A 26,607-nucleotide genomic window follows, 5' to 3' on the forward strand; every position below is an offset into this window, starting at 1 on the left:
AGAACAGAATGTTACAGCCGACGGGAATTCATTCCTTCAAGGATCTATTGAGCACCTACTGTAAGCCAAGTACCATTTTAGCCACTGAATATTAGTGACAGCCTAATGATTAGATTTTAATCCAACGGCTCTCAACCCTGGTTGCTTTCAGAATCACTGGGGCCTTTTTGAAGTGTTACCCAGATCTTACTCCAAACAGTGAAGTCAGAATCTTTGCGGAGGGTGGGGGATGAGGCCAGCACTCAGAATTTTATTTAAAAACTCCCTAAACGATTCTAATGTTCTCTCAGGGTTAAGAACCTCCGATCTAGGTGAAACATAGCCTCCCTCACATTACAGAAGAGGGAACTTAGACCCATACATGAGCAGTGCTTTGCCCAAAGTCACAGATCTGAGCCTGGTTCCTCCACCTTCAAACTCCTAGTAACTTGGTCTGAAGTTAACTAGTAAGTATTTGCTGAAGGCGCCCATGGATGAATGTGGGGTGAGAGGCAGAGGAAGGTGGTGAGTGCAGTGAATACATATGAGATGCTTTCATTATCCACTGTTCTTCCTGAAGACAAACAGCCCAGGCAGCCAACCACATGACTTGCCTCCGTAAATCTGATTGGACGAGGAGAGGAAACCCGAACCAAGATCAACCAATGAGATGACCTGGCTTGGCATCTAAACTCAGGACATCAAGGGACTGAGACAGGGAGCTGCTGGGAGCTGACCCCAGAGGTCATGGGGGCTTGGGTGTGGTGGCAGGCATTTGGGGTCATATGTGAGCCAGTGGGCAGGGAGAGGGAAAAAGGTGTGCAGAGAGAAGTAGGACAGAGCAGACACAAACCGAGAGAGGCAGAGACAGGGACTGGGCAGGTCTTGTTTCCCCTGAGAGCTGTACCCTTTCATTGAACCTCATCTTTCATAACTACTGGGCTCCTTGAAACTCAAAGGGCCTTGACCAATATAAGCACGGGGGATGGTTCACACAAAAGCCTATAGGAACCAAAGACGCTTATGTGCCCTTGACTTTGCCCTCAACCCCTAACTGTGTCCCTCTGAAGCACTGAGTTCCCTGTCATTCAAAGCGCTCAGGCAAAGGGTTGGCGTTCACCTCTTGGAGACATTGGTAAGTTGATCTCATAGGTCCTGCTTAACCACATGATTTTGAATTTCCACAATGGGCAGGCAGAGAGGTATTTTAAGATTGTTTATTCTCCTTTTCGGCACCCAGTGCCCTGTGCCTGACACCTGGTCCCTGGCAAGGAAGCCTGTACCCCTGGGGATGGGAGTGGGGCACCCAGTAAACAAAGAACACAGAAAGTTCCTCCAGTCCCTGCCCCCCACATCACACACACATCCCTGTAGTGGGACAGTGGCAGGGGTGTGGAGACAATGGGAACCTATGAGTCACGGGGGTAGGCAGGATAATGTTTCTCCAAAAAGGCTCCCTCTGGCCATGTCCGGAGTTGCTGACGTAGGCAGCTGCCAGGCAGTGACACCTGGAATGACCCTTAGTTCTGGGCAGTTGCTCGCCCTGCCCTGGATGACCTGGGTTTTCTTTTTATCTTTTAATTCAACTTTTATTTTTAGCAAAGTGATATATGCATATAAATACTTTTAAAAAGCCAAATAATACTACACAGACTGTAAAGGAAAACAGCAATTGCCTGCCTCACCCTTCCCCATCCCCAGTCCCCAGAGGCAACTTCTTTTAGACTTTCCAGCCCTTTCTTCCTATTTTTCTTCTACTTCTTTAAATAACATATAACTGATTTTTAATCCCATGAGTATTTTTTATTATCCTACTTTAGCTGGTAGATCATCTTTCCACTACAAAAGGTGAAGATTAGCTCCATTCCATCCCCAGCACTCATACTTTTCCCCCATCCCCCCAATATAGTTAGATCTCAATTCAATGTTAACATTTTAACTACGTGAATAGTCATAATGTACCTGGGTATACCTTTTTTTCTTGTGTAACATTTTGTTTTTCATGCTTTTTGTTTGTTTGCTTAATTTTGTATGTTCCTGTCACTAATTAACTCCCAAGCCCCCTGCTATAATTGTAAAACTTCTTTCAGAAGAATCATCTATCAGTCCCATTTGTTTTTTCTTGGTGAATTGCCTTTAGAGCCAAACATCTTTCTGTTCCTGGCTGGATGGGTACTCTCTGAGAGTATCCTGAAGTGTCCCTTTACCGTTGATTGGGAATTCCTTTTGCCGTCTTCCTACATCAGATTCCCTGCTTTCTGAATCCAGTGCCTTCTATCTTTATTTCTTCTTTTGCTGGTGCACTTCCTTCAATAGCTTTCTGAGAAATGGTGCAAGGGAGGTAAAATTTTTGAGAACTTGTATGTCTAAAAATGTCTTTATCCTACCTTCATCTTGATTGATAGCTTGGCTGGGTATCTGATTCTAGGTTGGAAATTTTTTCCTTCAGAGTTTCAAGAGTTATTTCCCTTTGTCTTCTAGTTTCTGGCTGGTTATGGAGTAGTTCAGTGACAGTCTAATTCCTAGGTCTTTATATGTGATCTGTATTTTTTTTTCTCTCTGGAAACTTTTTAGAATTTCTTTATTTTCCAGTGCATTGGTTGGTGTGTTTTTTCATTCACAGAGCTGAGTCCTCGGGCTCCCCTTTAATCTGGAAGCTCATGCCCTTTGGTACCTTTCTGTGTTTATTATGTTCTGTCTTTTTGACGTGGGCCTCTTAGCTTGGTTCTCTGATTTTCTAATCTTTACTTTTTGTCACCTTTCTTTCAAGAGGATTTCCATCTCTAACCCTTCTACTGATTGAAAAGAAAGTCTTCTACTTTATTTTTATTTTGTTTCTTTTTCTTCCTTTTTATTCAGAGAATTGCAAATATACAGAAAAGTTGGAAAAACAGTATACCTAACACTCTTTTCCCTACCATCTAGGTCAGTGCTAGAAGTACAATGTGAGCCACATACCTAATTTTAAGCTTTCCAGTAGCCACATTAAAAAGGTTAAAAGAAACAGATAAAATGAACTTTAATGTTTTACTTATTTTAAAATATCATTTCTATATGCAGTCAATATAAAAATTATTAATAAGATATATTTCCTTCCTTTTTTTGGTGCTAAGTCTTTGGAATTCGGTGTGTGCTTGTTCACACCCCGAATTCACAGCATATCTCAATCTGGATGATGTCAAGTGCTTAGAAGCTACATGTGACAATTAGCTACTGTATTAGATAGTGCAGGACTACACTGAACAATTGTTATTATATGTCTATCTATGAACTGCCTGTATATTTTGGCAGAATCATTTGAAAGAAATTTGTAGACCATGTTAATGGTTGATTTTTAAGTACTTTCACCTGCGGATCCTAAAATCAAGGCTATTCTGCTACATAACCACATCACCACTTTCACATCTAAGAAAGTTAACAATAATTCCCTAATATCTTTAATGTCTTGTCCATGTTCAAATTTCCCCAACTGTGCTCAAATTTTCTTTTATACTGAGATCCCATCTAGAGTCATTTGGTTGCTGGGTCTCCTTAGGCTTTTTTAACATCTATAATAGTTTTCCCTACATGGCCATTTTCAGTATCTAGGCAAGTTGTCCTGTAGAATGGCCTGCATTCTGGGTTTGTCTGATTGGTTCTTCATGATGTCATTCAATTTTATTCCTCTACCTCTTGCATTTACTGGAGCCTGGAAGTCAGATCATGGTAAAATTCAGATTAAATATTTTTAGCAAGGATACTACATAGCTTGCTATCATGTTTTTAATTTTCAAGAGCTATTGCTTATTCTGTGACCATCACTTCCTTACAGCATCCTACTCTTGTTTCAAAGGTCACAGTATTTCTCTAGTCTCTGAGAATATTAATTATCTCAAAGAGGCAGAAAGGATTCTGCTTTCTGCATCATCTCTGAGTTAAGGTTGTTGTTGTTTTTTTTCCTTATTTGCTTACTCTGGGTTCTCTTTTTATAATGACGCCTCTCTTGTAATGCCCAGTGATTGTTGGTTGTCTGTGCATACTTAAGACTAAGGCTCTGATTATGTGAACAGGGCTTGTGCCTAGAAGATTTGGTGACAAGCTAACTTTTTCATTGAGAAATCTTTAAACGTCAATATCTGTAGGACTCTTCTCTTGGGACAATTTCCCTAGAGAGAATCCCTGGAATTTGCTGGGGGATATAAACCTGTTTCCAATGTTCTGATGCTGAATGGGGAAGAGCTCATGGAAACTTACCGTTCAGTGTTCAGACTTGCACTTAATCCCCTGCCTCAGCTGTGTAATCCTCTCTGTTGGTAAGCCAGCCCATTCTCTGCCAGGGTGGAGAAGGCAGTGTCCAGCTGCGCAAGAAGTGGAGGGGGCGGATCTGGGGTTATCACAGCTCCTTAATCCACTTCCAACCAGTCCTCTTCAGTTCTCACCCCCAGCACCACCCCTCCCCCCTTTTAGAGAGCTCTGGCATTTCCAGGTGCTGAGACGTTTGAGATACCCACAGCCTGAAGCTTCTTTCTGTTATCCTGCCCATCCTCTCACCCCCACCCACAACCCCAGGCAGTTAAGGTGCAGTTTCTGCCAGGCTAAGTGATTGTCCATCCCTTTTGAGCTTCCAGAATCTTGCTGACTACTCCACACCTTCACTCTTCTTGTCCTTGTGGGCTATGCCTCATCAGGATCATCTCGGTAGGGTTTAGGAGATTGCAAAGATAAAAAGTGCTCAGTCCTACAGGCTTTCTGTTCAGCAGTGGCCCATTGTCTAGAGGTAAAAATTGAGTCCCAGAGAAATCTGAGGAGGTCCCACACCCAAATTCCAGCCACACTAAGACAGCAGCATGGCCAGAGACCTGGCAGAAGCTTCACCCCTGAAAATCTCTGCTCCGTGGCCTGGCTTCTGCGACGCAGGGAAGCCAGGACCTTGGTTTTGACCATGATATTAGCATTCTGAAGTGGTTCCTCTACCCCAGTTACATCTCCAGACTCCAAACCTTGGGTCTGCCTACCTGCGTGCTCCCCACTGCCTTCCAGGGCCTGGCCCTCACTCTGTGTCTCTAAACTTCTCTCTTTTACTGCTTTTATTTCTTTTCTTGTTTTATCTCACTTTCTTATTCTCGGTATCTTTTTTTCCTTCGTTTTTTCTCTCTCTCCTGTTTCTCTCTTTTCCTCCCCCCCTCAACTCTCTCTCTCCCTCTCTCTCTCTCCACCCATCCCTGACTTCTTCCTTTGGTAAATAAGGACTTTTCAATCTACACCAGCAGTTCTCAGTCAGGGCTGAGTTTCCCAGCTCCCCCAGGAAACACCTGCAGCTGTGGAGGGGGCTGGTGCTGACACCTGGTGGGTAGAGGCCAGGGGTGCTGCCAAACATCCTACGATGCACAGGGCGGCCCAAACGACAAAGGATCATCCAGCCCAAAATGTCAGTAGTGCTGAGGATGAGAAAGCCTGGTCCCCTGTAACCTCTACTGCACACACCATCTCTAGTTCCTCTCAGAGAAAACAGCAGTGGAGAACAGAGGCCCGAGGGGGAACCACCGCCAGCAGCCGGCTGTGATGAGCAGCCCAGGCTGTGGGCGGGATGCAGCCTTGGGAATCTGGTGTCGGTTTTGGCCTTGTCAGGGTCAGTCTGGTGGGAGAGCTCTCCTTAGTCCCTTCAGGTGCTGCCGCCAGGTGTTTACCTGACTGCGGGACCACCCTGGTCCCGGCTCAGGAGCAAGTAATGAAAACACAGTCGGCCCACTGCCCACTCCAGACTGGCCCCTCACCACCGCTGTGAAGGGGGGGTAGCTCCTTCTCCTTCTCCTTCCTCCTGGGCCTGTTCCACAGGCATGCCAGAAACCCTCCGAGAATCAGCGTGCCATGTGATGGAGGGGGCAGGGGGACAGGCAAGGGCCGGCTGCCTTCCCTGCCTGTAAGCCTACCCTACCAGAGCCTCCACAGGCCGTGTCTATTCCCTGAAGGTGGCAGAAATAGGGAGGGTTGTGGGGCAGGATGGGGGGATCCTGAGAGTCTGCATTTCTGAGAAGTTCCCATGTCGTGCTGCTGTCCGTGAACCGCACTGAGTGGCTCTGAGGCCCTCGGGGGCCTCAGAGTCCCTCTAGGAGCCCATCTGTCCATCTGTCCACTCTCCTGTTCTGTCTGCATGCGGCCCCAGAGCCTGGCTCCTTAATCCAGGGAGGCAGCTCCTTTATTCTTGCAGCCTCCCAGGACAGCATCCAAGATCAAGGCCCAGTCTGTTCACCCCAGAGGCGCCACATTACAAACCTGGCAACTGTGCCCTGTATGCCCTGTCCCTGCCGCCAGCCACCACCTCCTTCCGTCCTGGGCCGATTCTCCATCTTGGCACTGGCGGCTGCTGTGACGCCCTTGGACTAGAGCCACCCCTTGAACTCTGTGTTTTGCCAGAGTTAACTGACTTTAAAACACAAAAGCTGTGTGTGTATAGGGGGTGCTTCCTGGGCGGGTGTGTTTAGGAAGGTTATGTCAAAAAAGTGAACACAGCCTTGTCTGCAGGGGTCTCCTTGTTGTATGGTGTGTGTATATGTGTGTGTGTATCTGTCCATCCACGGGTCCTTTGGTGTTGATGCTCGGGTGTGCATGGCAGGGCCTCCAACAGCTGCGCGATGCTGTGTGTGTGTGTGTGTGTGTGTGTGTGTGTGGAGTGGGGATGGAAAGGCAGGAAGGAAAGGCCAAGGCACCGGCAGCTTCATCCCTGGGCCTCCCCTTTCTCCTCCACTGAATAAACATCTTGTTTGTCCACCAGATAGTAGCCCTGAGGCTTACACTCCTCCTCCTGCCCCACCCCCTACCCCCAGGGCTCAGGACTGGCTAGACCTGCACAGGAAGTCTGGCTGAACCGTAATCCAGCATGGAAAATGCCAAGAAGGAAGGCACCATGCCAGGCCTGTTGACGGACCGGGCGGGCAGCACCGAGACCAGATGTACCTTCATCACTCTGGGACTCAGACCGCAGCCTCCTCACCGCGCCGCTCCCACCTCCGTGGCGCCACCCGGAGCACAATGGGGCCATTTCAGAGTAAAATCTCAGTGAAATCCGTCTGCCCAGGAGGAGTTCCCAAACTCAGCCGGGAAGGCTCTGGGGCTCCTAGTAAAGTGGAACTCCAGTGCCCCATCTTCTTCTTTGCCAGGGTCTGTGGTGACCAGGTGGAGGGCGGGGGACACAGCAGCCTCACAGTCCAAATCCCCTCCCATCAGAGGCATCTAGCAAAGGCAGGGGCAAAAGAGAGTGAGCTCCGTCGCTGGAGATGTGACCTGTACACTTCGAGCTGCTGAGGTTACATGTGTCAAACTCTTCATTCCTCTGCCTCCAGGCTGTCTGAACTGCGAAGAAAACAAATGCTCCTAGTTTAAAGAGTCCTAGAAAAGTCAACTTTGCAGCTTCTCCACATCCCCAGCTCAGTCAGGACTTCCCTTCCTCCATCTCTCATTTGGACAGTGATAATTCCTGGGCATAGCTTCTAGTTTCCATGTTTATGAACGAATAGGAGGTGGCTTTTGTCTCTTCCTGGAACAGACAGTGACTAAGGTCATGCAAGTGACAGAAGGGTACTTTCCAAATGTTATTGGAATTGAACCCCATTCAGGGTCCCTTCCTGCCCACCCCTTGGCCCTCCCCAGCATGGAGGCCCCTAGGGCTCAAACAGGGGCCATGGGACACATCCAGGAAGATGCCAAAGCCTGTTCTCTCTCCCCTGGGCCCCGGGAGTCAAGACAGGTGTGTGTGTTGGCCGGTGAGGGGCAGTGATCCTCTGCTTCTTGGCCTGTGGGCTGGAACATCTGGCAGGCAGCCCCAATTCTCCCCTCTCCCTTGGCCTTCTGGTGTCTTCAGTCACTGTATGCATTCCTAGTCCTGCCAGTTCCTGCTTCCTTGGTAGCCAGACACGGATCAGGGCCTGTGAGGCTGAGAAGAAACAGTGCCAAGGGGGTGGGGCTCCCTCCCTGTCCTGGTTACCAAAGAGGACACAACCCCCCAGTGAGGCTGTCACCCCAAGAGCCTCAGAGGGCACAGCAGGACCAAGCCTCTGAGTCAGGTGAAGTCTGGAGCCCAACCAGACCTCACCTGGCAGCTCAACCTCAAGGTCTTTCCTGACTCATCGCTGAGTCTGGGTCTCCATGGTCCTTGGAGTTTGGACTGTGTTTTTGGCATTTATTGAGATTTGGTCTTGAATGTTTTTAAGACTTCTTCTGAATGCACGTGGATGTCTCCCTGCGTGTGTTTCTGCACGTGCACACACATGAGAGAGAGAGAGAAATGCAGAGAGGGAGAGAAAGGAATAGAGGCAGCAAGACAGTGGCAGGGAGACAGGGATACCCTAGCAGAGATCCCCGGAGAAGAAAAGCTGTTTTTCCCCCTCAGACTGTATCTCTCCCCTCAGCAGGGCTGTGTCTCCCCTCAGACTGGGGTCCCTGAGGACGGGGCTGTGTCTCCTCTCAGACTGGGGTCCCTGAGGACGGGGCTGTGTCTCCCCCTCAGACTGGGGTCCCTGAGGACGGGGCTGTGTCTCCCCCTCAGACTGGGGTCCCTGAGGACGGGGCTGTGTCTCCCCCTCAGACTGGGGTCCCTGAGGACGGGGCTGTGTCTCCTCTCAGACTGGGGTCCCTGAAGACGGGGCTGTGTCTCCTCTCAGACTGGGGTCCCTGAAGACGGGGCTGTGTCTCCCCCTCAGACTGGGGTCCCTGAGGACGGGGCTGTGTCTCCTCTCAGACTGGGGTCCCTGAGGACGGGGCTGTGTCTCCTCTCAGACTGGGGTCCCTGAAGACGGGGCTGTGTCTCCCCCTCAGACTGGGGTCCCTGAGGACGGGGCTGTGTCTCCCCCTCAGACTGGGGTCCCTGAGGACGGGGCTGTGTCTCCCCCTCAGACTGGGGTCCCTGAGGACGGGGCTGTGTCTCCCCCTCAGGCAGGGCCTCCCTGAGAAGCTGGCCCACTCAGGAATGAGGAACCACAAGCACTCCCTGTGCGGATACCATGAGTGTGTGGTGAGCCTACTTCCCCTAAGTCTTCAGAGGCTTCTGCAGTAACGCCCAGGGAATGCTCCTTGTTTCTAGGCCGGAGTTCAGGGAAGTCCAGTCCGGGTCTCCTCATTAACAGAGACAATTTGGATGGACTCGAGGCCTGGGACTCCCCACAGGCCCGCCTGGACTGGCTAACTCCTGCCCTTCCTCCTTTTCCCTCCCTCTTCCCCCGCCTCTGCTTCGGGCAGAGAGGGTTGGAATCTGAGGTCTGCAGCCCAAGGCAGCCCCCAGCAGAGCAGTCCTCCTCCTGGGGTGTCAGCAAACCCAGCTCCCAGGCACCAGCGACGGGCGCGAGGGGTGGCCCGCCTGGCCTCCCAGGCAAGCAGCCTCCCTGTGCTCACTGGACCTGTGTGGATGCAGAAGGGCAGGTCCCTTCTTGCCTGTCCGTGATGCCTCCCTGGAGGAGGATGAGGAAGACGGATCCAGGAATGAGGAAAGATATGGATGAGAAAGACAAGGCGTATGAAGGAAACAGAGGACAAATCACGAGAAGGATGGTGCATCGGCACAGCAACTGTAACATTGGATGAAGTGGGCTTTTAATCATCTGTCTTGCCATTTTTGCTTTATCACAGGATGAACAGAACGCCCACTAGAATTTCAGTTTCTTGAAGGCTGGGCGCTAAGCTTTGTTGGCTGTTGCATCCTGTGTATCTAGATGCCTGGCACATAGTAGGTGCTCAATTAATATTTGTCGATTGAGTGACAGATCCTCAGCTGGTGTGGTTTCATGGACTTTGGCCCCTTGTATCGTGTTGCTGACAGTTACCGGAGCTTCCTCTGCTCTCCACCCCCACCCGACTCACTCACCCCAGGCGCTGTGTAGGGTGGGCCTGGCGGCCATGAGACCTGCATTCCAGAGCTGACTCTGCTTCTCTCGAGGTGTGTGATTATGTGAGTCTCTGCTCCTCCGTCTCAGTTTTTCCATCTGTGAAATGAGGAGAATGGATTAGTGTAGTGTCTTTCAAGACCTTTCCTCTTGCCGCTCAAGCAGTGGAGCCCTTTCTTCAAAAGAAATCTTAAGAGAGAGGATTAGCAGACACTAACTACTACACATAAAATAGATAAACAGCAGTGCCCCACTGTACAGCACAGGGAACTATATTCAGTATCTTGTAATGGCCTAGAATAAAAAAGAATATGAGAAGGAATATGTGTGTATGTATGTATGTGTATAACTGAATCACTGTGCTGTACACTAGAAATTAACACATTGTTCAATTAAAAAAATTTTTTTTTTAAAGAAAAAGCTCAAAATATAGAAGAGCTGATTCTAGAAGGTCTCTAAAGGAGGAGGGGAGAGAGGAGCTGGATGCCAGTCCCCTCCCTTCGCACCCTTCTCCTCACAGGTTCCCTGGAGCCCCCTCTAGGGACCCAATAAGCCCTGCTGAGCCCAGTCTGAGAAAAGCCCAAAAGGATGGGGCTGACCGTGTCTGCCCACAGGGCCCAGGGGAGTCAGGGTGGATTTCATCGTAACTCAGTCCCCAGGGAGGCCAGAGTGGGGGCTCCAGTGATTCTGAGGTGGGGCCAAATGTGGGTGTTTGTGGTGGGAGATGGGGGGGCTCCTCCAGCATCAAGCCCAGCCCCAGCTCAGGAAACCCAGAAACAACCAGTTTCAGCCAAAGTTACATACCCTGAAAGCAGACAAACCTCTCTGTGGAGGAGGGAGTCTGGGAGGGTCCTGGCAGCCGGGAGCTCTGAGAAGTCCGGGGAGGTGGACCCCCTCCCCCCCTCTGCAGACCTCAAGCTCCAACCTGCCAGCAGATCATCACATGGGTGCCACCGCCCCCTTGTGGTCATGCCCACAGCTGCGCTGAAACATCTGTCCCTCAGGGATGCTCTAAGTGCCTTGGAGATGAACACCCCCAAAAGGCCAGATTCTCTCAGGCTGGGGTCTGGCCTGGGGAACTCCAGGTATCTCTGCCTCTGGCTTCACTTTTTCCCTCAGGCTGAGCTTCCCAGAAAACGAAACACCAAAAACCAAAGCCATGTGGTATGTTGTACCCACCTCGGGGCTGGGAATCTAGAGATGAGACTGGGGCTTGAATACTGTAGCCTCCAAAATGCTGTGTGACCTGGGGGAGTCAGATAACCTCTCTGAGCCTCTGCATACTTGTCTATAAAATGAGAATAGTAGTTCCTGCCCTGCGAGCCTAGGAGCTATTGTGAGGGTTTGCGAAACACCCTTTGCATAAAGCTCTGGGCACATACAAAGGGTCCAAAACATAGAGTCCTGGTCAAGACGGGAGCAGAAAGGGGCGGGGCTGGGAGGGACTAGTCTAGAGAAAGCGGTGCTGGGAGGTTAGCAGGAGACAACTGTGAAAAGAAGAGCAGGAAGGAGAAACGCAACCCCGGGTGCCCAGAGAGAGGCCCCAGGATTCCCTACCCCTTTGCCTTGAACAAACTCATCTTGTCTGCAGAGCTCCTTATAGCCCTCAATTCCCCCAGGAGCCTCAGCCTGTGCCTCCAGTCCTTCCTGGGGAGCCTCACACTGACCCCACAGCAGGACACTGTCATGGAGCCTCCGAGCCCTCACGTTTGCTGAACAATTGATGCACAGGTGCCATTGCGTTTATCCTTCCCAGCCCTGAGGTACATAGAATGAAGATGGCCTTTCCATCTAGTTTCCAATGACAGGTTCCTCATTTCCATCGGACACCACACCTTGAACATTTATATTTCTAGCAACAGTCTCTTCCATGGCAATCTAGGCTCTCTTCAAACTCTCCCAGCCACTACCATTCATTACCCAATTCCAAAGTCATGTCCACATTTTTGGGTACCTGTTGCAGCAGCACCCCAGGACCACCAGAAGCGAGGGGAGGGGCACAGATTCTCCCTCACAGCCCTCGACCCTGCCCATGCCCACTCTCAGACTCATTTCTGTGGTTTTAAGCCACTAGTTCGTGGTTATCATGTTACAGAAGCCCTAGCAAACGAATACACACCATTGCATCCTCTCCCTGGTTCTGCTCTGGCCCCAGGACAGCCCCTCCGCGCAGGCTCTGCCCCAACCCTCTTCTTCCATCTCTCCAGCTGCCTCCATTTCCTCCTGTGACCTCCCTCCTTGCATCTCTGCAGTGGTCCTAAATAGATTCTCAGTCCCCTCAAGGCTGCATGAGTCGGGTCCCCATTGGTCTCTTGACAGTAACGATCATAGCTCGCATGTCCCGCCCTTATCATGTGGCAGGCTGGGGGTTAGACGCTTTACGTGTACGCTCTCATTGAATCCCCACGTGAGGTAAGTACCAACATTATCCTACTTTTCCAGGGGGAACTGACCTTCAGAGAGGCTAAGTAACCTGCCAAAGTCACACAGCAGGAACACTGGACCCGGGCAGGTCTCAGTGGAAAGTCCATGCTGGTAACTCCTGTACTTCCCGGCTTCCCACACTTCCTGCTTCTCTCAGAGTCATCATTTCCACTTGAATAGCCTGAGGTCTCTTCAAGTTCACAGTATCTAGAACAAGCTTGACATCCCCACCCCAGCAACCCTCCCCTTTTACCCCACCTGCCAACACACATAGCAGTTCTTCCTGCCACTTCCTGTAATGGGCTCAGAATCCCCTGGGCTGGAGATGTGGCTTCTCCTCAGCCTTGCTCCAAGGTCTCCTAGGGTTTGGAAAAGACAAGGGTGATTTTTCCTCTAGGGGACCCCTGTACTTTTTTAATTTTTAAATTTTACTTACTGATTGATTTTTTAAATTTTAAAACAGTAGTATTCACTTTTTTGGTGTACAGTTTTATGAATTTTAACACATGCCTAGATTCTTAATTTTTTATTGAGGTGTAATTGACATATAACATTATATAAGCTTCATGTGTACATGATAATTTAGTATGTGTGTAAATTGCAAAATGATCATCATAGTAAGTCTAGTTAACATCTGTCACCGTACATAGTTACAAAATTTTTTTTCTTATGAGAACTTGTAAGATCTACTCTCTTAGCAACTTTCACATATGCAACACAGTTTTATTAACAATAGTCACCATGCTATACATTACATCCCCAGGACTTTATTTTATAACTGAAAGCTTGTACCTTTTGACCCCTTCACCCATGTCACCCACTCTCCACCCCCTGCCTCTGGCAACCACCAGTCTGTTCTCTGTATCTATGAGCCTGGTTTGTTTTTTGAAAAAAAATTTCCTTTTTTCGTTTTGTTTTGTTTTTAGATTCCACATATAAATGATATCATCCTTTTTTTTTTCCTTCTGTAACTTATCTCACTTAGCACGATGTCCTCAAGGTCCATCTATATTGTCATAAATGGAAATTTTCCTTTTCTTAATAGTTGAATAATATTCTTTGTGTATATACCACATTTTCTTTATCCATTCATCCATCAATAGACACTTAAGTTGTTTCCATATCTTGGTTATTTAAATAATACTTCAATGAACATGGGGATACATATATCTTTTCAAGTTAGTGTTTTTGTTTCCTTCAGAAAAGACGTGGTCTTGCAGGGTCTTTTTTAAGTTTTTTTTTTTTTTTTTTTTTTACATTTTTTATTGATTCATAATCATTTTACAGTGTTGTGTCAAATTCCAGTGTTCAGGACAATTTTTCACTCATTCATGGACATATACACACTCATTGTCACATTTTTTTCTCTGTGATTTATCATAACATTTTGTGTATATTTCCCTGTGCTATACAGTGTAATCTTGTTTATCTATTCTACAATTTTGAAATTTTTTTAAGTTTTTTGAAAAACATCCACACTGCTTACTATAGTGGCTGCACCAATTTACATTCCTACCAACAGGGCATAAGGGCTCCCTTTTCACATCTTTGCCAGCACTTGTTGCTTCTTGTCTTTTTGACAATAGCTATTCTGACAGGTGTGAGGTGATATATCACTGTGGCTTTGATTTGCATTTCCCTGCTGATTAGTGATGTTGAGCTTTTTCTTGTTTCAACCTTTTCATGTTGGCCATCTGTCTGTTTTCTTTGGAATAATGTCTACTGAGATCTTCTGCTCATTTTTTAGTTGGATTGCTAGTTTGTTCATTTTTTGCTATTGAGTTGTATGAATTCTTTATATGTTTTTGGATATTGATGTCTTATGAGGTATAAGATTTGCAAATATCTTCTCCCATTCAGTAGGCTGCCTTTTCATTTTGTTGATGGTTTCCTTTGCTGTGTGGAAGCTTTTTAGTTTGATGTAGTCCCACTTTATTTTTGCTTTTATTGCCTTGGCTTTTGGTGTCAAATCCAAAAAACCCCATTATATTAATGCCAGGGAGCTTACCATTTATGATTTTCTTCTAGGAATTTTATGGTTTCAGGTCTCCCATTCAAGTCTTTAACCCATTTTGAGATAATGTTTGTGTGTGGTATGAGATACAGTCCAGCTTTATTCTTTTCCATGTGGTTCTCCAGCTTTCCCAACACCTTTCATTGAAGAGATTGTGTTTCTTGTATATTCTTGGCCCCTTTGTTGTAAATTAATTGACCATACATAAGTGGGTTTATTTCTGGGCTCTCTGCTCTGTTCTGTTGATTTTGCTCTAGGATTCTGTTTCATGATTTTATGCCAATACCGTATTATTTTGGTTACTTTAGTACTTTATTTTGATAGCTTCATAATACAGTTTGAAATCAAGGAGTATGATGCCTCTAATCTTTCTCAAGATTGCTTGGCCCATTTGGGGTCTTTTATGGGTCCATACAAATTTTAGGATTGTTTGTTCTATTTCTACGAAAAAATGCTGTTGGCATTTTTGATAGGGATTGCACTGAATCTGTAAATTGCTTTAGGTAGTATGGACATTTCAATATTAATTCTTTCAACCCATGAACATGAAATATCTTTCCATTTGCTTGTGTCTTCTTCAGTTTCTTTCATCAGTGTCTTATGGTTTTCAGCGTACAGGTCTTTCACTTCCTTGGTTAAAATTTTTTCCCAGGTATTTTATTCTTTTCGATACAATTGTAAATGGAGTTTTTCCTTAATTTCTCTTTCTGACAGTTTGTTATTAGTGTATAGAAACACTACTGTTTATTGATTTTGTATCCTGCAACTATACTGAATTTGCTTATTAGATCTAACAGTTTTTTTTGGGTGGAGTCTTAAGGGTTTTCTGTGTATATTATCACATCATCTGCAAACAGGGACAGTTTTACTTCTCCCTTTCCAATTTGAATGCCTTTTTTTGCTTGCTTAATGCTCCAGCTAGGACTTTCAATACTATGTTGAATGAAAGTAGTGGGAGTGAGCATTCTTGTCTTGTTCCTGATCTTAAAGGAAAAGCTTTCAGCTTTTCACGGCTGTATATGATGTTAGCGATAGGCTTGTCATATACGGCCTTTATTATGTTGAGATGCATTCCCTCTACACCCACTTTGTTGGAAGTCTTTATCATAAATGGATATCTAATTTTGTCAAATGCTTTTCCTGCATCTATTGAGATGATCATATGAATGCCTACGTTTTGTAATCATCACCTTAAACAAGATACAGAACAATTTCAATGTCCTAAAGAACGCTCACCTCTGGAAACCACTGATCTGTTTTCAGTCCTTCATTTGTTCCCTGCGGCTGCTATAACAAATCACCGCAAACTTGGTGGCTTAATGCAACAGAAACCTATTCTCTCCCAGTGCTAGAGGCCAGAAGTCCATAATCAGTATCACTGGGCTGAAATCAAGGTGCTAGCAGGGCTGCTTTCCTTCTGGAGGCTCTAGGGGATACTCTCTGCTTCTTGTTTCTTCAAGCTTCTGATGGCTGCCAGCATCCCTTGGCTGCGGCTAACCCAGTCTTCAAGGCCAGCATCATCTAATCTCCCTCTGTTCCACCTTCATATAGCGTTTTAGTCTATGTGAAACCTCCTTCTGCCTCTCTTTGATTGCATTTAGGGCTCACTTGGATAATCCAGGATCATCACCCCATATCAGGAACTTTAACTTAATCACATCTGCAAAATACTTTTTTGCTGGGTGAGTTAACATTCACAGGTGCCAGGGATCAGGCGGTGGCTGGCTACCTTTTAGGAGTGCCACAGCCTAGCCTACCACATATCCCTACCATCCATTCCAGAAGGTCGTATACAGTCGTGTAACCTTTTGAGACTAGCTTCTGTCACTCGGCATAATGCCTTTGAGATCCAGCCAAATTGTTGCATTCATCAATAGTTCATTCTTTTTTATTGGTGAGTAGCATTCCATTCTATGGATAGATCAGAGTTTGTTTATCCGTTCACCAACTGAAGAACATTTGGATTATTTCCAATCTGGGTGATTATGATTGTGCTACTATAAATATCTGTGGATAGGCTTTTTTATAGAAACACACATTTTCATTTCTCTAGAGAATATCTCTAGGAGTAGGATTGCTAGGTTATGTGGTAAATGTATGTGTAACTAAGAGAAAGTGACAAACCATTTTCTGGAGGAACTGTACCATCTGGCATTCCCATCAGCAATGCAGGAGAGTTCCAGTTGCTCCACATCCTTGCCAGCACTTGGTATTTCTAGTATTAACATTTTTAAACCATTTTAATATATAATGATATGTCATTGTGGTTTTAATTTTGTATTTTCCTAATGACTAAGAATGTTGAGCATCTTTTCGTGTGTGTGTGTTTCCTATCTGTGTATTTTCTTTGGTGAAGTGTCTGCTTAAACTATTTTGTCTGTTTTTAAAATTAGGTTGTTGTCTAAATGTTGAGTTTTGAGGATTCTTTATATATTCTTGATACAAGTCCTTTGTCAGATATATGGTTACCATATATTTTCTCTCATTCTGTGGCTTAAATTTTCATTCTTCTTACTGTGTCCTTACCAGAGCAAAAGTTTTAAATTTCACTGAAGGTAAATTTATCTTTTTCTTTTTGAATTATGCTTTTGGTATCATACCTAAGAACTCTTGCCAAACTCAAAATCACAAAGATTGTCTCTTTTCTTATAATAATTTTGTTGCTCTACATTTTATATTTGGGCCCATGGGTCATTCTAGGTTAATTTTTATATACAGTATGAGCATACAGATTGAGTTTTTTTAAAAAAATAAAATGGAGATCCAGTTGTCCCAGCACCATTTGTTGAAAATATACCACTGAATTGCTCTTACACATTTGTCAAAAATCAATTGACCATATTTGTGTGAGTTTGTTCTGGACTCTCTGTTTTGCTCCACTGAGCTGTATGTCTGTTCTTTCCCCAGTACCGCACTATCTTGATTAATTTAGTTTATAGTATGTCTTAAAATAATGTAATGCAAATCCTGTGATTTTGATTTTTCATTTCAAAATTGTTTTGGCAATTCAAATTTCTTTACCTTCCCGTATAAGTTTTGGAATCAACTTGTCTGTATCTACAAAGAATCTTGTTTGTATGTGTCTTTGCAACTGTATATTCAAATTCATCTGGAGATAACATCAGTAGTTAACATCAGAAGTTTACAACTTGATATTCTTTTGAATAAGAGTCTTGGCCCTAAATCCAGCACTACATCTCCTTATGGCCCCATGTCACTGTCTTTGGCAACACCTTGTGCAGTCACCAGGTCCTATTAATTCATTCTTCCATTAACCATCTCTTGAGTGGACTTGAGTCACCCTTCACGGTCACTGTCAAGGGTTTGCACACCAGGATCCAGACCCTTCATGATCTCACCCCAGAATGGGTGTAGTGGGTTCCTGCTGTTCCTTCCTTAGCCCACACCGCCCCTTCTGCATCTTCCTGAAAACTTCTTTACCTGGAATGCTTCGCTGGCTCCACTTTGCCTACTGAACCAAGTCCAGAATCTTTAGGTTGATATTCAAGTTCCCTTTGGTCTGTCTGCTCCCTGCCTCCCAGTCTTCTCTCTTTCTCCACTTTTGAGACACCTTCTTCCTGGTCGCACTGGGAGGAGTCGCCCTTCCCTGTGAGGGCCTTAAGGTTTCCCACCTGGGTCTTCTTCTACGTGCTCAGCACGACCCCCTCCCTCACAACCCTTCTCTGACTGTTCACATCCTGCCAACTGGTATATCCAACCAATGTTTCTTCCTGAGCATTTCACTAAAGATGCCCTGGCAGATGGAAACACGTCCTGCAGGACATGATAGGTACACAAGTAGCTGAAATGCTAGGTAATTTATGATAAATGCCAGATCATAAGGACTTGAGAATTCAGAGAGGGAAAGACAAATACTTTAAGACATAATCAGAGAAAGCTTCCTTCAAGGCTTAAACTGAACTCAGCTTCTGCACAGAAGCAGACCTACCTTCCAGTGGCCTAAAGAATGGGGTGTGTGCGTGTGTGTGTGTGTGTTACAGATGGGTGGGCAGGGAGCATCTAGGAACAACACTTCTAGGCTATGAAGAAAGCGTAGTGAACTCCTTGGTGACTAGTAATACTTCATCTGTATAATAGGTAGCTGGCTTAATAAATAATTCTTGCTTTGTTATTCAGAGAATAGAGACTACATCCTCTCAGAATTCAAGAAATTCAGAGAAAGAAAAAAAAAAGCCAGGCATAGCCCCCCCCAAATTTTGTGAAATTAAAAGGAAAGGTATACAGGTAATCACTATTTGATTCTGAAAGGGAAAATGGTTGAAAGAGTTTCAGGAATGAAAATCTAGCCACACAATGGCCAATTACTGCTGCAGGAAGTAAAAAGAGTAAAATGTAAAGACCCTGATGTATCTCCCTTATCTTTGCACCCCCAATACCTAAAGAAGCAGTAGAGGCGAGTATTTGACTCTCTGTATTTGCTCTTGAGTGATCAAATAAGTCAAATGGAAAATTGATTTGATTTTGGAACCCAGAAATATGCCCACGCAGGCTTATTTGGAAGAAGAGCCATACGACTTCAGCACCGCCACCTTGTGGCAACATGGATATATTACAAGCTAAACTTCCACAAAGACCTAACTTCCTGAATGTTGAAGTGTCCCTTTACAAAGACTATGCTAGCACTTCCCTGCCAGGTTCTCCCCTTCTCCCCAGGATCTCAGCTAGCAGGGCCCCGATTAAAGCTTCTAAGATGGTTCATTTCCCAGCTGCCACTCCTAACGTTGTTGAGGCCTTCAAACTCATTCAAATGCAAAATGGCTTTATCATTTAAGTCTCTAGAGCCCTCTCCAAAATGATTTGCCTTCCAGGCTCTAAACAAGTGTTTTTAACTTGGGATCCAAGAATGGGCTTTAGGGGATGCGTGAATTCTTTGAAATTGCCTCTCAAAGTGTGTAGACATATGCATATGTCTTTTCTTGGGGCAGGGCAGGGTGGTGTCCATATCCTCTGACCAGATTTTCAGCGGGATCTGTGACTCTGAAAAGATGACAAAATCCTTGCTCTGGGGTGACCCAGGCCAAGCTGACTCTTAAAAAGAAGACAGGGACTTGCTGTCTAAATAAATGAGACAGAGAGACAAGACATTATTGAACTACTGAACATAATGAAAGATTTGATCTCTCTCCCTCTTCTCCACCTCTCTGCTCTTTACACCCCCGCCCCACCCCTCCTCTCTACCCCTACCATGGGGAGTAAGGAGGGATTCAAACTTCACTTGCAGATGAGTGATCATCTGTCCTTCCAAAGGTTTATGGAGGAAAGGAAGAATTTTATAGCCTCCTGAGGAGATACATTAATCCAAGTTAGCTTAAGGCAACAGAATCAGGCTATTCAAGATAACAGCATTAAAAACAAACCAAACACCCTCCTCCCCCTTATTAGTCTCCAGATCAGGTGTCTGAGCCCTGCACAGGAAGCTGACAAATGATCTAGCTATGTTTTCTGTTTGGGGAAAGCGCCTGCTTTTCTCTCTCTGATTGCTTTTTTATTTGGCAACTCACAAACTTGTCTTTTCCCTAATATAACTGCCTGGCCCCTCTCAGCAGTGCACGGCAATGTCAGCAGGGCTATCTTTCCATTTTCCTCTGGAGTTTAATATTGTTTAACCAGACTAATTGGACTCGATTTCACTTTGCTGCATTTTCATGTGCTGGATAGACCTAGCAATCCGCCTTTTGGGTTCTGCTTGTTTTGTTCCTTCACAAAGTTTCACTTGTGAAGTTCCCAAGGATACGCTATTGCTCCTTCTCCCCCCTCCCTTCTTTCCTTATGTAAACATTTCTCTTCCTCCTGTACTGGGACAGCACAGCTCTCAATGAGGCGGGATTTATGGAGGTAAATAAGGCTCAGGTCACGTCCTCAGGGACAAATTTTGCACTTCCCTAGCCAGAGCTGCCAGTGAAAGTCATGAAGGTTGTTCACTGTACAAGGGTGCCTGGCCAAGCAGCCAGTGGGGGCTGAAATTCAGCTGCCACTCTGCTTGCCAAGCCACGCACCCTGGAGCAGAGCTGTGACCGTGGGGAGGAAGGGAGGCCTTTCCTTACATGCAAAAAGGCACCATATGGCCTACAAGCAGCCCTTCTTCTAGTATATAGTTGTTCCGTACTAGAATAAAATATATCGACATCCTGGATACCCAAGTAGAAGTCTAGAAACCCAGGCTTGGTCCTGAATATTCAGGACCTTCTCTCTGAGCCTCAGTCCTCGTCTGTATAATGAGGGTGTTGGACTCAAAGATCTGTGGGGGCCCTTTCACTTCGAACACTCTAACACTATTACCCGCCAAATTTAACTAAAGTGATTCCGTCCATCCATCCAGCTATCCATCCATCCATCTATCCACGCCATCTATTTCAAGCATATGGACATCCAAGGGGAGGAATGGGGTTAAGGCATTGTAGGAAAGAGATGTGATCTGGTGAGACTTTTCCAGTGTAAGATAAAATTCATATCTTATGGCAAGACAAGAAAAATTTAAACATAAAAAAAAATATTCTCTGCTCTTTGGCCTCCTCTCTCCCCCCACTGTGCATTGTGTATCTGCATCATACGTCAACCAGACCTCCCCTATTGGCAGAAATACCTGCTCAACCGTAAAGAGCAACATTCTCCAAGCATCAACAAGACAACTCCTTAAAGATAACATTCCTTCTTGATCTAGTAAGGGATCACGATGGTGCTTAAATCTGGATTTTGTACACTGTCAACAACACGTCATTTAATGTACAGCCCTCTTTCTCAAAAAACTGATACAGCTGTGCCTTGACTTCTAATGGGCGGAACAGTTCTCAGAGCTTTCTGAATTGCTGCTCCTGAGTTAGAGTCCTCAAATTTGGCTCAAATCAAAGTTTCCATTTCTTTCATAGATTGACTATTGATTAATTTCATCGACACCACCAAAGTGTACTCTCATGATCTCGAGGGCACATTTCTGCCTGTGATAATGATCCTTTTCCTCCCATCTGAGTCAAGGTATGTCCCACTCCAGGGAGTAGCCATCCTGCCATTAGAGATGCAGTCAATACAGTCAGCACTTGCAGCGGGGAAAGCCTGGAACGTGCGTGGGCTGATCCACCCTCTGGGCCGACAGCTGTGAGGACTAATGAACTTCTCCCTCCCAACCCCTGACCCCATAAGGGTGGGTGGGTGATTTTACAATCAAAGCACCAGCAGCCCAAATGAGAGGCAACACACGATTATAAATATTGGATTGATTTGACCTTGGGCACCTGGGGAGAGCACAGAGCCACAGCCAAGCATTAAAGGAGGAGGGTATAGGTGGGGTGCTGAGACAGGAAGTGAGACATGGCTCTGCCAGGGGTTGGGGTAGGGAGGCCCCATCCTGGATACTATAGCAGGCTGGCCAGGGGTTTTCTGCTCCATTGGAACTCCCTGCTTCCATCTGCCTGATTGATTTTCTCTTTTAAACCCAGCTCTCTGCCAAAGAGGATTTGCAATGGCTGGCAACAAAGACACCTAAAAGTAAACTTAAAATAAGCTGGAAAGCTTTACAGCCTCACTGTAGGGAGTCACCATTCATTCATTCATTCATTCGGCAGTCTACCTGAGGAAATACCAGTTCTCTACATCACACCCTGCACTGTGCTGGACACTCAGTTTGGCTCTTATGGTCCGGGTCATGTAGGAGTTTACAAGGTGATTGATGCTCAAGATTGTATACTAAGAAATTGCAGGAACAAGGCTTCCTGGTGTAGGGACTGAGGAAGGCCTAAGAGAGAAAAGGTCTGGCTTTTAGTCCCCACTCCCCTGCTCCTGACCTAGGTAACCTTCACTTCCTCAGCTGTAAAATGGGTGGTAGAACTAGGTCAGTGGCTTTTCAAATTTCAGTGGGCATTAGAATTCTCTAGGGAGCTTGCTCACACTGCAGGTGCCTGAGATTCGCAGAGATTCAGCTCTCAAATACTTGCTCAGGAGGCTAACGTCAGTACTTTAATAGTTCCCAGACCCCCATTCTTGGGGCGGGGTTCTGATGTCGGGGGTCTCTGGACATATTTTGAAAAACTCTGGGCCAAATATTCTAAATAAAGGTTATTCTCTGGGGGTTTTATTATTTACTTAATATTTAATATTTATCATTATAAATATTAGTGTTTATTTAATATTTATTATTAAATTAAAACTCTAATAGCCCAGTGGTAGGCAGGGGTAATCAGACGGAAAAATAAAAGAGCCAAAGGAGATCAGGCAACTTCAGTGTGTGGGGGCTCCTTAGAGTTGCTGAGACTCAAACCATCTTCTTCAAGGTGTGTGAGGCTTGGCTATCGTGGTGGTTCCACCCTCCTTTTACTCCCCGGGGAGAGGAGATGTGCTTTTTAGCTACTGGTGCCACTTTGAAGAGCAGGAATACAGCAAGCAGGACACAGACGTTTGGGGATTATTATTTGGATTCACCAGGAGAGTCATCTTTTACCGTTAGGATGGGACCAGTTTTTTGGAATTTGGAAAAGAACAAGTATTTAAACATATTATATTTTCATAACACTTAGAAGCATGTATCGATTACCCAAACTACAGGAACTAAAACTAAAACAGGTATGTAGTAGGATAATGCTTAAGAGGTGATCTTTAGTTGAATACACACACTTTTTTGTTTCCCAACTGGAAAACTCAAGGTTGAATTGCTTGATGAAGTTAAGGCAGAAAAGAATTTTAAAAATGGAAAGCACGAGTCTAATATTCAAAGGAAATGCATATTTCATGTTGAAGCATATGAAATGTTCCAAAAATTCCATTCAGTGACTCAGGCTGGAAGTCCTAGACAAGCCCCTGGATCGTTCTGTGTATGACACTTGTGAAGGCAAGTGTATATGCGAGGCAGTGCCTTTGCAGAGCCTGGAGACCACTCCTTGGATGGCAGTGGGACTGTGAGTGGTAGAAGAGAGCCAGAAGGCATGTATGATTTTACACCAAAAACTAAGGATCCAGAAGATGGATATCTATGAACTACTTGAAGGACCTTTATTCCTGATGACAGTCTAGGGAATCCTCTCCTGGTCTGCAATCTGACAAGCAACATGGATGCAGGCCCCCTAGGTGGCTGGCTGCAGGTTAGGAGGTGGTCCAATCCCCCAGGGCGAGATTGTGCTGGCACTCCTGGGACAGCATCAGCTATGTCATCATGGTTGAGGGAAAGAGGACTCTAGAACTGGGTAGAGGCAATCGACAGTCACAAGTTCCCTTCTAGATCCAGATCTTCAAGAGAGAAGGATTCACTCAGGAAGCAAATCATGATTTGGGAGACAGAGTATGGACTGGCTTTGTGGGCAGGCCAGTTGTGCAGTTGCACAGAACCTGACGTTCAGACAGGCCCCAGGCTTGGTTTTATGTTCTGCTGCTGCCATCTTGAAATTCTTAATACTGTTCTCTTGGAACTTGTGTTTTGGCTTCATGAGCCCAGGACTCCAGGGGATCCATGATGTGTGGGAGTTGAGTGAGATAAGGTATAAAGCAAGGTACAAGGTACAAGGTATTCTCCAAGAGAACAAGAACAAGAACTTGCTTCGAATGCAGAAAGCAAGCAGTGATGTTCTAAGAACCATGAACGACCAAGGAACTCCAACATACCCCTTCTTACTCATGCTACTTCCCTGTAGTCACCAACTTACATCAAATTCAGTGACACAGAATGAAGGGAAGATAGGGTAACTCAATAGTTCCTTTTCCCATCAGTCCTTCCTTACTCATCAGTAAGGCAAAGGCAGAGAGTGTTTTAGAATGTGCATGAATCAAGAAGCAAAAAATTTACAAAACCATAATGAGGTATCATCTCTCACTAGTCAGAATGGTCATCATCAAAAAGACTATAAATAATAAATGCTGGAGAGGGTGTGGGGAAAAGGGACTTCTCTTACACTGTTGGTGGGACTATAAATTGGTGCAGCCATTATGGAGAACACTATGAAGGTTCCTTAAAAAACTAAAAATAGAGTTATCATATGATCCAGCAATCCCATTCCTGGGCATATATCCAGAAAAGACAAAAGCTCTAATTTGGAAAGATAGCAAGCACCAATGTTCATAGCAGCACTATTTCCAATAGCCAAGACATAGAAGCAACCTAAATGTCCATCGACAGATGAACAGATCAAGAAGATGTGGTATTATACACAATTGAATATTACTCAGCCATAAAAAAGAATGAAATAATGCCATCTGCAGCAACATGGATGTACCTTAGATTATCATACTAAGTAAAGTAAGTCAGATAGAGAAAGACAAATATCATATGATATTATTTATATGTGGAATCTAAAAAAATGATACAAATGAACTTATTTACAAAACAGAAACAGACTCACAGACAGAAAACAAACTTACAGTTACCAAAGTGAAAGGGGTAGGGAGGGATAAATTGACTACGGAAAGGAAAAAAAGAAGCAAAAAATTTAAGGAATGTAGTTAGTTTTGTGCGGCATTCCCACTGTTCTATGCATAAGCTACAAAATGAGAATTGTGTAATTTTGGTGATTCTGCATATGAGATAAATGCTCTTATTTTTGCTTTTAAAACTGCCATAGGATAAAGTAAAGATGAATGGTTAAATTCATGCTAATGATGAAAAAAGTTAATTTTTCTTTGCCTAGATTGACATTAAATAACAAATAAAATACATCATGCCATGTCAAGATATCCCAGAAGGAAAAGGTACGTATTTTAGTAACTTTGATGGCATTTTTTTCCTGGCTGTTTTTTTTTTTAATTGAAGTATAGTCAGTTTACAATGTTGTGTCAATTTCTGGTGTACAGCATAATAGTTCAGTCATACATATACATTCATATATTGGTTTTCATATTCTTTTTCATTATAGGTTACTACAAGATATTGAATATAGTTCCCTGTGCTTTAGAATATAACTCTGCTTTTTGATCAAGGGAACTGTATTTTCATTTTGCACTGAACCCAGACAATTACGTAGTTGGCCCTGGGTAGAGGAGACTGCCAGGTCCGGGTGGGCCAGAAGAGCAGTCTGGGCTCGGAGGACCTCTCTGTAGTAAGACTTGATGAGCGTGTCTTCCTGGAGTTATCGTCCCTGGTGGTTGAAACATCGGTGTCTTGGTTTTACTTACATTAATTTCTTTCCCCAGCTGGCAGTTTGCCCCTTCTCTCCAACAAGAGCTCTTTCTGCAGCACCCACGATGTACTGGCTGTCACAGACTTTTTGATCAAAAAGAGCAGTTCTGGTTTTATTACATCTTATTCCCCCCACCTCACCCCCATAATTCATGTTCTTAAATTCTCTGCTTATAAGCTTTCACTTCCTCTGCACTGAAGGCCCTCCCTCTCCTGCTCCCAATTTATCCTTCTGCAGAGCCGTGCCTCTCTGCCTGTCCAGGTCATTAAGAACTTGGGCTTCGGCTGCAAGGCTGTGCTTGCATTTTCCACTTGAGCCCTGATGGAACGCTGTGTCCAAGCGTCAGTGTCCAGCTTTTTGGTGCTTCCAGTTTGGGCCTAGCTGACACCTCGTCACGCAGTCTGGATTGGAAATGGGCTCGCTGTTTTCCAGCCACGCTTCATTTTGTCCAGGAGGTAGGTGCTGGCTGTCCTCTCTGACTTTTTATCATCTCACTCTGGTCATCAGGTGTTCCAGCAGCCCAGTGCAATTATTCCCAATGAGAGTTTCATCCACTCTGTACACTAGAGCTTCTTCTGAGGGCTTGGTGAGATTTCTGATAGGCTTTGATTCATTGACTGAACTCAGTATTTCATACCCTCCAGTCTTCTCTTGCTCAAGCAATAATAGTTCCCTGCCAAGTGAAGTCTGGAATTCTTTTTCTAGAACATTACAGTGTACAAGCGCCATCTTCACTTTATTTAGACGATCTTTATTAGGGATTCTTTCCCAACTCTGGAAGTTTATAAAATTAGTAGTGAAAATGTGTGACCTTTCCACAGAGTCCCAGCTTTCCAATGAATTCTTCATATTCTTTCTCAGTTCCCAAAACAGCACATTTCCTGTGCATTTGAATTATTTCTTCAAGTCATCTGATTGTATCTTTAAGGCCAGATACTTCCTTAGGGATGTGGGGTTTTTTTGGGGGGAGGGGGTCTTGATTCCTCTAAAAGATAATCTTTACTGCCTTGATGTTCTGTTCTTAACTGGATAACTTTTTATTTTGGAAATTTCATAGCTACCGAAAAATTGAGAGATCAGTGCACAAAACACCCCACGTACTCCTCACCAAGATTCACTAATTGTTAACATTTTACCATGTTTTCTTTATGTATGATATATGCTTTTTCCCTCAATAATTTGGAAGCAAATCACAGATATGGCACTCTACCCATAAATATTTCAG

At 45.0% G+C, this 26,607-nt stretch overlaps 1 long non-coding RNA gene across 4 annotated transcripts in view; it reads right to left on the reverse strand.

Moving 5' to 3' along the window:
* LOC107033360 (uncharacterized) overlaps positions 1-26,607 on the reverse strand; it is a 45,140-nt gene that overhangs the window by 13,417 nt on the left and 5,116 nt on the right. For all 4 annotated transcript variants that reach the window (XR_012062169.1, XR_012062167.1, XR_012062166.1 and 1 more), the window contains exons 2-4: positions 9,812-9,929; positions 6,913-7,308; positions 4,213-4,316 (exon numbers count right to left, since the gene is read on the reverse strand). This is a non-coding gene — a long non-coding RNA (uncharacterized lncRNA). The remainder of the gene's footprint in view (positions 1-4,212; positions 4,317-6,912; positions 7,309-9,811; positions 9,930-26,607) is intronic.

The sequence above is a fragment of the Vicugna pacos genome, chromosome 20 (genome assembly GCF_048564905.1).
Source record: "Vicugna pacos chromosome 20, VicPac4, whole genome shotgun sequence".
Taxonomy (NCBI): Eukaryota; Metazoa; Chordata; class Mammalia; order Artiodactyla; family Camelidae; genus Vicugna; species Vicugna pacos.